The 13,294-nt window shown below is 48.2% G+C and overlaps 1 protein-coding gene across 2 annotated transcripts in view; it reads left to right on the forward strand.

Moving 5' to 3' along the window:
* The first annotated feature begins 8,168 nt into the window (after window positions 1-8,168).
* CDHR2 (cadherin related family member 2) overlaps window positions 8,169-13,294 on the forward strand; it is a 30,153-nt gene continuing 25,027 nt past the window's right edge. The window contains exon 1 of one of the 2 annotated variants that reach the window (XM_038771549.1): window positions 8,169-8,187. The gene's annotated coding sequence lies outside the window, so the exon portion shown is untranslated. Of the gene's footprint in view, window positions 8,188-11,548; window positions 11,568-13,294 lie in introns of those variants that run through there. The other variant, XM_038771548.1, reaches the window with a different exon arrangement.

The following is a 13,294-nucleotide window of genomic DNA, read 5'->3' on the forward strand; positions in this document are numbered from 1 at the left end:
GCGCGCTGCTGCCCCCTGCCGGCCGGCCGGGAGGAGGACGGGCTGCGTTGCCCGGGTGACCGGCGGGGCAGGAGGGGGCGCGCATGCGCGCCGAGGGGGCGCACCACGTGACGCGAGGGGCGCGGCGCAGGGCATGCCGGGGCTTGTAGTCCGCCGCTCCCGCCCCTCTTCCGCCCCAGCTGGGACCGGAGCGGGCGTCCTGCCCGCTTCGTTGGAGGGAGAAGTTCGCCCCCCGACCGCTGGGAGGGCGCTCACTCTGTGCCAAACGCTGTTCTCGGCGCTGCCCCCCCCTTCCGTTATGTAATCGCCACCCAGCCCCCCCCCCCCCCCCCCCCCGGCCCCAAACACTTCCAGCAGGCCCCCGCCGCCCCCGGCATCCGGTGCCCGAGGGGGCCCGGGCGCGTTACCTGTCGTGGCGGCGGGGCTCAGTGGGCTGGCATAGTCCGGCCCCCCGGGCGGAGGGGGCGGGCAGGGGGTGTGCTGGCGGCCGCAGCGCCCCCGAGGCTCGGGCCGGCTCCGCTTCGCGCGCCGCCGCCGCCGCCCGCTCAGCCTCTGCTCATGTTGCCTCGGCAGCCCCCGCCGCCCTCCTGCCTCCGGCTCCCCCCCCGCCGCCCGCCGCCTAGTGGAACCGTCCGCGGACCGCACCATCCGCGCCGCGGAGCGCGGGGGACGCCCCCCCTGCTCCTGCTGCGCAGCCGCACGCCTCCCCTCCGCGGGCTAGTGGGACCGGCCGCGGGCCGCACCATCCGCGCCGCGGAGTGGGGGGGGCCGGTCCTATGCGCAGGCGCGGAAAGACGCCTCCCCCGAGCCGCCCAGTGGAACCGGCCGCGGGCCGCGCCATCCGTGCCGCGGAGCGAGGGGGGAAGATCCCGCTCTGTGCGCAGGCGCGGGAGGCCGCGTCCCCTCCGCCGCCCAGTGGGACCGGCCTCGGGCCGTACCATCCGCGCCGCAGAGCGAGGGGGGGAAGCCCGCCGCCCCTCGGCCGCCTCCAGATGGAACCGTCCGAGGTCTGCGCCCCACAGGGGCGGGGCTTAGGACCAATTCATTCATTCATTCATTCAATCAAGTGTATTTAGTGAGCGCTTACTGTGTGCAGAGCACTGTACTAAGCATTTGGGAAGTACAAGTTGGCAACATATTGTACGTATTTGTTACTCTATTTGTACATATTTATTCTATTTATTTTATTTTGCTAATATGTTTGGTTTTGTTCTCTGTCTCCCCCTTCTAGACTGTGAGCCCGCTGTTGGGTAGGGACCGTCTCTATCTGTTGCCATCTTGGACTTCCCAAGCGCTTAGTACAGTGCTCTGCATATAGTAAGCGCTCAATAAATAGTACTGAATGAATGAATGAATGAATGAACGTATAGAGATGGTGCCTACCCAACAGCGGGCTCACAGTCTATAAGGGGGAGACAGACAACAAAACATATTAACAAAATAAAATAAATGGAATAAATATGTACAAGTAAAATAAATAAATAAATAGAAATAATGAATACGTACAAACATATATACATATATACAGGTGCTGCGGGGGGATGGCATTCAATCATCCTGTATCTTTTTTGGTATTTAGTTCAGTGCTTAATTGCCCAGCGAGCAATTAATAAATACTACTCTCATTACTATCACCATCATCATTAGTATTATTAATAACGATAACATTAATGATGATGAGAAGAATAATAAAGGGTCTAATAATAAAGGCCCAGACCAGCCTGCCCTCAGTGCTGCCACCTTGTGGTCATGAGGACTCACTGCTGGTGATAATTACTGCCAACTTGTACTTCCCAAGCGCTTAGTCCAGTGCTCTGCACACAGTAAGCGCTCAATAAATACAATTGATTGATTGATTGACTGATTGACTGATTCACTCATTCATTCATTCACTCAAACGAATTTATTGAGCACTTACTGTGTGCAGAGCCTCTTTTCCACCCAGCTTCCTGCCTCGGCACCAAAGAGAGTATTCAGAAGAGATAATCCGGGTGGGACAACAGGGGGGCAGCGTGGCCTGATAAAGGAATCAGAAACACAAGGAATAGCTTAGAATTATGATTAGGAGCTATTAATCAATCAGTGGTGTTTATTGAGCGCTTATGTGTGCAGAGCACTGTGTTACGTGCTTGGGAGAGGACAATATAAGGGACACATTCCTTGCCCTCAAGGAGTTTACAGGCTAGAGAGGGAGACAGACATTAATAAGTCATTGTCCTCTAACAGTAATAATAATTGGGGTATTAGTTAATAATAATAATAATGGCATTTATTAAGCACTTACTATGTGGAAAGCACTGTTCTAAGCACTGAGGAGGTTACAAGGTGATCAGGTTGTCCCACGGGGGGTTCACAGTCTTAATCCCCATTTTATAGATGAGGGAACTGAGGCACATAGAAGTTAAGTGACTTACCCAAAGTCACACAGCTGACAATTGGCGTAGCTGGGATTTGAACCCGTGACCTCTGACTCCAAAGCCTGTTCTCTTTTCACCGAGCCATGCTGCTTCTTATTAAGCCCTTTCTATGAGCAAAGCACTCTGCTAAGCATGATATTGGATCAGATACAGGGATCGCAGTGTAACGGGGAGGGGGGGACAGGTATTTAATCCCCATTTTACAGATGGGGCAACAGAGGCACAGAGAGGTTAAGTGACTTGCCCAAGGTCACAGAGCAGGCACATGGTGGAGCCGGGATTAGAGCTCAGATCTCCTGACCCAGACCTCTTTTTACTAGACCACACTGCCTCTCGGTGAAGCTGGAAGGTGGCAAAATTCAGGGCAAAGGAAAAGAAACATATTTTCACCCAGAAGAATTGGGCTAAGTATTTGGGAGTGTCCAGTAGAGTTGGTAGACACGAATTTAGGTGATGCAGTCGGAGGAGAAATAGAGTCAGGAAATGAGAGATTAATCAGGGAAGGCCTCCTGGAGATGTGATTTCAGAAGAGCCTTGATGAGAGGGAGAGCGGCCGCCTGTCATTCATTCATTCATTCATTCATTCATTCAAATACGATTCATTCAATCGTATTTATTGAGCGCTTACTGTGTGCAGGGCACTGTACTAAGTGCTTGGGAAGTACAAGTTGGCAACATCTAGAGACGGTCCCTACCCAACAGCGGGCTCACAGTCTAGAAGGGGGAGACAGACAACAAAACAAAACATATTAATAAAATAAAATAAAATAAAATAAAAGTTCGAAGTGCTGGGGGAGATACAAGGTCATCAGATCATCCCACGTGGGGCTCACGGTCTCCGTCCCCACCACCCCACCCCGTTTCAAGCTTTACTGAAGACCCATCTCCTCCAAGAGGCCTTCCCTGACTGAGCCCCCCACCTTTCTCAGTTCTCGGAAGGGACTTCTGCGTCGGCCTGACTTGCTCCCCTTTATTCATCATCAATCGTATTTATTGAGCGCTTACTATGTGCAGAGCACTGTACTAAGCGCTTGGGAAGTACAAATTGGCAACATACAGAGACAGTCCCTACCCAACAGTGGGCTCACAGTCTATTCATCCCCCGTCTTATGTCCATATCTGTCATTTATGTATTTCTATTAATTGCCTTCTTCCTCTCTAAACTGTAAGCTCATTGTGGGCAGGGAATGTGTCTATTTATTGTGATACTGTACTTTCCCAATACTCTGCGCACAGCAAGCGCTCAATAAATGTGACTGAATATGAATATGAGTCTGTCAGACGTGGACAGGGGAGGAGGCTCCAGGCCGATGGGGAGGATCAGAGCGAGGGGTCAATGGCGGGAGAGATGACGGTGAGGCCCGGTGGGTAGGTTGGCGGCTTCTCCGAAGGCTGAATACCAGCGGCTCAAAGGTCACAGATTCAAGCTGATCCTCCCTGATGAGTCTGTCCCGAAAGGGGAGTTAAAATTGCCCCAGGGGGTGACACCTGACGTTTAGGGAGCAATTGCCCCTGGGGTCAAAGGAGCAACTGGATCCAGCAAAGGAATCCTTGCCATTCCTGAGGATGAAGAAAGGCCGGGTCATGATGAATAACTCTGGTATTAGTTAAGTGCGTACTATGTGCCGGGAACTGTACTAAGTGCTGGGGTGGAGACAAGCAAATTGGGTCGGACACAGTCCCTGACCCTCGTGGGGCTCGCACTCCCAATCTCCATTTTCCAGATGAGAGAACTGAGGCCCAGAGAAGTGAAGTGACTTCCTCAAGGTCACACAGCAGATAAGTGGTGGAGCTGGGTGTAGAACCAATGACCTCCTGACTGAACATGTCCAAAACAGAACTCCTTATCTTCCCACCCAAACACTGATTTTCCCATCACTGTAGACAGCACCACCTTCCTGTCTCACAAGCTTGGCACTATCCTTGACTTCTCTCTTGACTCCTCTTTGACTTCACATACTCAATAATAATAATAATAATAATGGCATTTATCAAGCGCTTACTATGTGCAAAGCACTGTTCTAAGCGCTGGGGAGGTTACAAGGTGATCAGCTTGTCCCACAGGGGCTCACATTCTTAATCCCCATTTTACAGATGAGGGAACTGAGGCACAGAGAAGTGAAGTGACTTGCCCAAAATCACACAGCTGACAAGTGGCGGAGCCAGGATTTGAACCTATGACCTCTGACTCCAAAGCCCGGGCTCTTTCCACTGAGCCACGCTGCTTCTCTATCTACTCAATCCATCACTAAATCCTGTCAGTCCCACCTTCACAACGTGGCTAAAATCCCCCCTTTTCTCTCCATCCAAACTGCTACCATGTTAATTCAGTCCCTAATCCTAACCCGCCTGGATTACAGCATCAACCTCCCCGCTGACTTTCCAAGCCTCCTGTCTCTCCCCACTCCAGTCCATACTTCACCTGCTGTCCAGATTATTTTTTCTACATAGAGGTTCGGGACCCGCTTCTCGAAAAACTCCGGTGGTTGCCGCTTCCCCATCAAACAAAAACTCCTCACCATTGACTTTGAGGCCATCCACCACCTCGCCCCCTCCTACCTCACCTCGCTTCTCTTCTTCTACAACCGAGCCTGCACACTTCACTCGTCTAGGGCCGCTAACCTTCTCACTGGGCCTCCATCTCGCCCGTCTCACTGCCGAAACCCTTGCCCACTTTCTGCCTCTGGCCTGGGAGGCCCTCCCTCCTCAAATCCAACAGACAATGACTCTCCCCATCTTCCAAGCCTTAATGAAGGCACATTTCCTTCGAAAGGCCTTCCCAGACTAAGCCCCCCGCTTTCCTCTTCTCCCACTCCCTTCTGCGTCAGCCCGACTTGCTCTTTTTGCTCTCCCCCAACTTCCAGCCTCACAGTACCTGCAATTTATTTCTTTTTATTGACGTCTGTCTCCCTGCCCCGAGACTGTAAGCTCCTTGTGAGTAGGAAATATGTATTGTCCTCTCCCAAGCGCTCAGTACCATGCTCTGCACCCAGTAAGCGCTCAATAAATACGACTGAATGACTCCCAAACTCAATCAATCAATCAGTCGTATTTATTGAGCGCTTACTGTGTGCAGAGCACCGTACTAAGAGCTTGGGAAGTACAAGCTGGCAACATATGGAGACGGTCCCTACCCAACAGTGGGCTCACAGTCTAGAAGACTATATGCCATGCTGTTTGTTTATGACTGGCAGAGCTGACACGTTACTGAAAAACTAAGCCAAATTCGTATGCAAATATTTCCATTTATGAGGAGATTAATGTCACTGTAATTTCTTTTCTAAATAAATGTACAGAGAATGACTAATGCAGAACACCATCCCTGTGAACTCTCTGACTTCTCCTCCGTGGCTCCCGCGCCTATCCCTGCCCTCTGCCCCTGCCTCTCCTTTCATTCATTTGTATTTATTGAGCACTTACTGAACTTAATGAGCGCTTACTAAGCTCTTGGGAGAGTACAATGCAACGATAAGAAGCAGAGAAGCTGCATGGCTTAATGGCTAGAGCCCGGGTCTGGGGGTCAGAAAGACCTGGGTTCTAATCCCAGCTCCGCCACTTGTCTGCTGGGTGTTCTTGGGCAAGTCACTTCACTTCTCTGGGCCTCAACTGCCTCATCTGTAAAATGGAGATTATGAGTGTGAGCCCCATGTGGGACAGGGACCGTGCCCAACCAGATTAATTTGTATCTACTACAGCACTTAGCACGTAGTAAGCACTTAACAAGTACCACTATTATTAATAAAAACATTTCCTGCCCAGAATGAGGGGGAGACAAACATTAATATGAATAGATAAATATTTTTTAATGGCATTTATGAAGTGCTTACTGTGTGCAAAGCACTGTTCTAAGCGCTGGGGAGGCTACAAGGTGATCAGGTTGTCCCACGGGGGGCTCACAGTCTTCATCCCCATTTGACAGATGAGGGAACTGAGGCACAGAGAAGTGAAGTGACTTCCCCAAAGTCACACAGCTGACAATTCTGCTCCAGCTTCTATAGTTTCCCCTACCAATCTTTCTGGCGCTTCAATCATCATCAATCGTATTTATTAAGCGCTTACTATGTGCAGAGCACTGTACTAAGCGCTTGGGAAGTACAAATTGGCAACATATAGAGACGGTCCCTACCCAACAGTGGGCTCACAGTCTTAAAGGGGGAGACAGAGAACAAAACCAAACATACTAACAAAATAAAATAGAATAGATATGTACAAGTAAAATAAATAAATAAATAGAGTAATAAATATGTACAAACATATATACATATCATCATCATCATCAATCGTATTTATTGAGCGCTTACTATGTGCAGAGCACTGTACTAAGCGCTTGGGAAGTACAAATTGGCAACATATAGAGATAGTCCCTACCCAACAGTGGGCTCACAGTCTAAAAGACATATATTCTCAATCAATCAATCAATCAATCAATCGTATTTATTGAGCGCTTACTATGTGCAGAGCACTGTACTAAGCGCTTGGGAAGTACAAATTGGCAACATATAGAGACAGTCCCTACCCACCAGTGGGCTCACAGTCTAAAAGGGGGAGACAGAGAACAAAACCAAACATACTAACAAAATAAAATAGAATAGATATGTACAAGTAAAATAAATAAATAAATAGAGTAATAAATATGTACAAACATATATACATATCATCATCACCATCAATCGTATTTATTGAGCGCTTACTATGTGCAGAGCACTGTACTAAGCGCTTGGGAAGTACAAATTGGCAACATATAGAGACAGTCCCTACCCAACAGTGGGCTCACAGTCTAAAAGACATATATTCTCAATCAATCAATCAATCAATCAATCGTAATTATTGCGCGCTTACTATGTGCAGAGCACTGTACTAAGCGCTTGGGAAGTACAGGTTGGCAACATATAGAGACAGCCCCTACCCACCAGTGGGCTCACAGTCTAAAAGGGGGAGACAGAGAACAAAACCAAACATACTAACAAAATAAAATAAATAGAATAGATATGTACAAGTAAAATAAACAAATAAATAAATAGAGTAATAAATATGTACAAACATATATACATATCATCATCATCATCAATCGTATCTATTGAGCGCTTACTATGTGCAGAGCACCGTACTAAGCGCTTGGGAAGTACAAATTGGCAACATATAGAGACAGTCCCTACCCACCAGTGGGCTCACAGTCTAAAAGGGGGAGACAGAGAACAAAACCAAACATACTAACAAAATAAAATAAGTAGAATAGATATGTACAAGTAAAATAAATCGAGTAATAAATATGTACAAACATATATACATATCATCATCATCATCAATCGTATTTATTGAGCGCTTACTATGTGCAGAGCACTGTACTAAGTGCTTGGGAAGTACAAACTGGCAACATATAGAGACGGTCCCTACCCAATAGTGGGCTCACAGTTTAAAAGACATATATTCTCAATGTGTCTTCTACTGTTGTACTGTACTGTCCCAAGTGCTTAGTACAGCGCTCTGCGCACAGTCAACGCTCAATACGTACGACGGACTGACTTCCCAAACGTTGGCCCTCAAACCCTCCATCCCAGGGCCTCCCTCTTCCACCATCCCGTCTCCCTGCCCCCCCGGAGCCGGGCGCTTCTCCGGAGAAGTGGAGAAGGAGGAAGTGGTGATGTGAGGAGAAAGGGCAGTGGCTTGGGGTGTTAATGATTACCATGGGGCAGTGGGAAGAAGAACCAAAGTCTGCCCTTCTGTCAGAGGATCGGGCCGCCCCAGCTTTGAGAAGCATCTCCTAGCGCAGGTAGGGCTTCAAGCAGAGGGGCTTGGGGAGGGGGAAACTGAGGCGGCGGAGGGGGGGCTGGGGGGACTCCTTGAGACCCCAGCAGAGGGAAGAGTTGGGGAGCGGAGGCACTGGCGTACCCCCAGGGCGCGTTTCCGGGGTAATGTTGTCAGGCTTGAGAGGCTTCTCCCTCTCTGGGCCGCTTCTCTTAATCATTCACTTAATCGTCTTTATTGAGCGCTTGCCGGGTGCAGAGCAATCAATCAATCAATCGTATTTATCGAGCGCTTACTGGGTGCAGGGCACTGTGCTAAGCGCTTGGGAAGTCCAAGTTGGCAATATATAGAGACAGTCCCTACCCAACAGTGGGCTCACAGTCTAAAAGTATTAAGTGCTTGGAAAGTACAGTATAGCAATACAGAGAGATAATCCCTGCCCACAGTGAGCTCATAGTCGAGGTGGGGGGGTAGACAGACATCAATACAAGTAAACAGGCATCAATATAAATAAATAAAATTACATATATATCTGTAATTTTATATATGTTTATATATATATATATATATATATATAAGGAAGGACTTGGGTTCGGGGGAGGCCGGAGGAAGGGGTGGCGGGGTGGGGGGGGTCTTCTGGATCCGGGGATAGGTGTCGGCTGGCGGATTTTTGCTGGGCAGGAGCAGGTGGTGACTTGGGGGTGGCAGGGGAGGGCAGAGACAGGAAAGGAGGAGGAATTTCCAACAGGAGAAGGCCCAGGAAAGAAAGCACGGAAAATGGGAATGGAGAGAGGAAGGATAGCAAAGCCCTCTGGGACCAGGGAAGGGCATTTAGAGAAAACAAGGCTGTCATTCACTTGTATCCTTCCTGCTTCTTCTAGACTGTGAGCCCACTGTTGGGTAGGGACCGTCTCTACATGTTGCCAACTTGTACTTCCCAAGCGCTTAGTACAGTGCTCTGCACACAGTAAGCGCTCAATAAATATGATTGAATGAATTGAATGAATGCTTCTCTCCAGGGGAACGTCCTACCCTGAAGCCTCCAGTTTCTACCTCTCTCCCTCAGTCATGTCAGGCCTTACTTTCCCGCTCCATGCCCCGGCCTCTCAGGCAGTCTGCGGTCTGTCTCTGAGCGCCCACGGGGAGGATGGCATCAGGTTGGGCCCCTCCAGCCAAGCCTGGTTCTCCAGGAGCTGAGCTCCTCATGTTATGGCTGGGGTTCACTGTCCCGGAGAGCAGGGAGTTTCTCAAATTTTCCTCCAGGCCTGATCTAGGCTGGGGATTGGGATTCCCTCTAGACTGTAAGCTCGTTGTGGGCAGGGAATGTGTCTGTTTATTGCTCTACTGTACTCTTCCCAGCGCTTAGTGCACACAGAAAGCACTCAATAAATACGATTGAATGAATAACGCTCCTCCCGGCCTGCTATAATAATAATAATAACGGTATTTGTTAAGCACTTACAGTGTGCCAAGCACTGTGGTAAATACAAGGTAATCAGTTTGTCTCAGGTGGGGCTCACAGTCTTAGTCCCCATTTTACAGATGAGGTGACTGAGGCACAGAGAAGTTAAGTGACGTGCCCAAAGTCACACAGCTGACAAGTGTCAGAGCGGGATTCAAACCCAAGATCTCTGACTCCCAAATCAGGACTCTTTCCATTAAGCCACGCTGCTTCTCTAGACTGTGAGCTCGTTATGGCCAGGGGATGTATCCACCAACTCTGTTCTATTGGACTCCCAAGTGCTTAGTGCAGTTCTCTGCATATAGTAAGTGCTCAATAAATACCATTGATTGACTGATTGCTAATGCTGTTGTATTGGATTCCCCCAAGCACTTAGTACAGGGCTCTGCACATAGGAAGTGGGCAATAAATGCCATGGGCTGATTGATTGATTGATTGATTGGGAGATTCTAGTTAATTGTGGGCAGAGAACATGTCTACCAACCCTGTTATATTGTACTCTCAAGCGCTTAGTACAGTGTTTCAAACACGGAAAGTGCTCAATAAATTCCACTGATTGATTGAGTGACTGATTGGCTTCCTCAGCGCCCAGGGCAGAGCAGGCTGTCAGTCTCCTGAGGTTGAAGACGTCTACTGTTTCTCTTATGTGTGCAATAATACTAATAATATCAATCAATCGATAAATCAATTGTATTTATTGAGCATTTACTGTGCGCAGGGCACTGTACTAAGCACTTGGACGAGCACAACACAACAATATAACAGATACATTAATAATTAAGGTAATTGTTAAGTGATTACTATGTGCCAAGCGCTGTAGTCGCGGGGGTAAATACAGATTAATCAGATGGGACAAAGGTCCTGTCTCACATGGGGTTCACAGTCTAAGGAGGCGGGAGTAAAATTCAACCCCCATTTTGCAGATGAGGAAACTGAGGCACAGAGAAGTGAAATGACTTGACTAAGGTCACATAGCAGATACATGGCGGAGCTGGGAGCTTGGGTACTTCCCAAGCGCTTAGTACAGTGCTCTGCACACAGTAAGCGCTCAATAAATACGATTGATGATGATGATGATTAGAACCCAGGACTGCTGACTCCAGGGCCGGTGCTTTTTCCAATGGGCCACGTTGCTTCTAAAATAAGAATAGTAAATATGGCATTTGTTAAGCGCTTATTACACAACAAGCCCTGTTCTAAATGCCAGGGTAGATGTGGTACAATCAGATGGAGAAGCAGCGTGGCTCAGTGGAGAGAGCCCGGGCTTTATAGTCGGAGGTCATGGGTTCAAATCCCGGCTCCGCCAACTGTCAGCTGGGTGACTTTGGGCGACTCACTTAACTTCTCTTTGCTTCAGTTACCTCATCTGTAAAATGGGGATTAAAACTGTGAGCCTCCCGTGGGACAACCTGATCACCTTATAACCTCCCCAGCGCTTAGAACAGTGCTTTGCACACAGTCAGCGCGTAACAAATACTATTATTGTTATTATTATTGTTAGATCGGACAGAGTCCCTGTCCCATGTGGAGCTCACAGTCTATGGGACCAGGGATCTGGGACAGATAGGGGTCTCAACCCCGCTCCACCCCTTGTCCCCTGTGTGGGGAAGACACTTATCACAAAACAGTATGAACAAAACAGATAAAAGTTGCAATCCTCTCCCACCGGTGGCTTTGGCTTATCCATCAGCCACTTTTAGCTCTCAAGCAATCAATTAATAGTAGTCAGTGGTATTTACTCATCAACAGTGGTCTTTACTGAGTGCTTACTACGATCAGGCCACTGTACTGAGCGCTTGGGAGACCAGAGTGATAGACGCGTTCCATGCTCACGCCGATCTTACAGTCTGTAATCATGTACATATCTGTAGTTTATTTATTTGTATATTTATTTATATTAATGTCTGTCTCCCTCTCTAGACTGTGAGCTTGCTGTGGGCAAGGTATGTATCTATTGTTATGCTGTATTCTCCCAAGTGCTTAGTACAGTGCTTTGCACACACTGTGCTCAATTCATTCATTCATTCATTCATTCAATTGTATTTATTGAGCGCTTACTGTGTGCAGAGCACTGTACTGAGCACTTGGGAAGTACAAGTTGGCGACATCTAGAGACGGTCCCTACCCAACAGTGGGCTCACAGTCTAGAAGGGGGGGACAGACAACAAAACAAAACATATTAACGAGATAAAATAAATAGAATAGTAAATTCATTAATTCAATCATATTTATTCAATAAACATGATTGAATTATATTTCTTGACCATTTACTGAAGGCAAAGAACCGTAGTAAGTGTTTGGGAGAGTATATTACAGTTATAATCATCACTCAGTTATCCATAGATTTTATTTTTGCTTTTAATTGTTCGTTTTCCTTTTTTACAACTGGTATCTGGCTCTTACTTTTTGGTCTTCTTGTATGTTTTCAATTTTTGTCTGCCTTTCTCCTCGCCCTCAGAACGTAAGCTCCTTGAGGACAGGGATTGAGTCTACCAACTCGGTTTAACTGTGCTCTCTCAAGCGCTCAGTACAGAGCTCTGCACAAAGTAAACTGTAAGCTCCTCGAGAGCAGGGATTGTGCCCTCTGACCTTTCTCTTCCTTCTCCCATCCTTTCCTTTTTCATTTCTTTCTCTCTCTTCCGCTTCTCTTAGTGCTCAACTGAATTCTTTCTCTGTTACCTCATCTGTGAAATGGGAATTAAGGCTGTCAGCCCTGTGTGGGACAGGCAATGCTTCCAATCCAGATTATCTACCCCAACACTTAGAAAGCGTTTAGCAAATACCCTAAACAAACAAAGAAAAAGATAAGCCACAGCCACAGAGAGAGACAGACTAGTTTTTCTAATTCCCATTTCACAGAGGAGGAAACTGAGGCACTGAGAGGTTAACTCCCTCTGAAACTGAGAGGTTAAGAAGCAGCGTGGCTCAGTGGAAACAGCTTGGGCTTTGGAGTCAACGGTCATGGGTTCAAATCCCGGCTCCGCCAAATGTCAGGTGTGTGACTTTGGGCAAGTCACTTAACTTCTCTGGACCTCCGTTACCTCATCTGTAAAACGGGGATTAAGACTGTGAGCCCCCCTTGGGACAACCTGATCACCGTGTAACCTCCCCAGCACTTAGAACAGTGCTTTGCACATAGTAAGCACTTAATAAATGCCATTATTATTATTGCCTTGGGCAAAGTCACCCAGTAGGTAAGCGGCGGAGTCGGGATTAGAACCCCAGGTTCCTGGCATCCAGTCCTCTGCCCTTTTCACAAGGCCATGAGTAGTTGTAATGGTATTTATTGAGCTCCCATGGGGTGTACGGAATACTGGGCAAAGTTCAACTTGAAGATGTGACGTGTTCCCTCCCCACCAGAGGCTTCTGCTCTTACAGGGGAGGGGGGACATAAAGTATGGCTATTCTCCTGCTCCAACCCAGCGGGCACGCTTCACTCTTCTAACGCCAACCCCTTGCCCCCTTCCTGCCTCTGGCCTGGAATGCCCTTCCTCCTCATACCCAACAATGACTCTCCCCCCGTTCAAAATCTTATTGAAGGCCCATCTCCTCCAAGAGGCCTTCCCTGACTAAGCCCTCCTGTCCTCTTCTCCCACTCCCTTCTGACTTGCTCCCCTTTATTCACCCCCGCCTCCAGCCCCCCAGCACTTAAGTACATATCTGCAGTTTC

This window comes from Tachyglossus aculeatus, chromosome X2 (genome assembly GCF_015852505.1).
Source record: "Tachyglossus aculeatus isolate mTacAcu1 chromosome X2, mTacAcu1.pri, whole genome shotgun sequence".
Taxonomy (NCBI): Eukaryota; Metazoa; Chordata; class Mammalia; order Monotremata; family Tachyglossidae; genus Tachyglossus; species Tachyglossus aculeatus.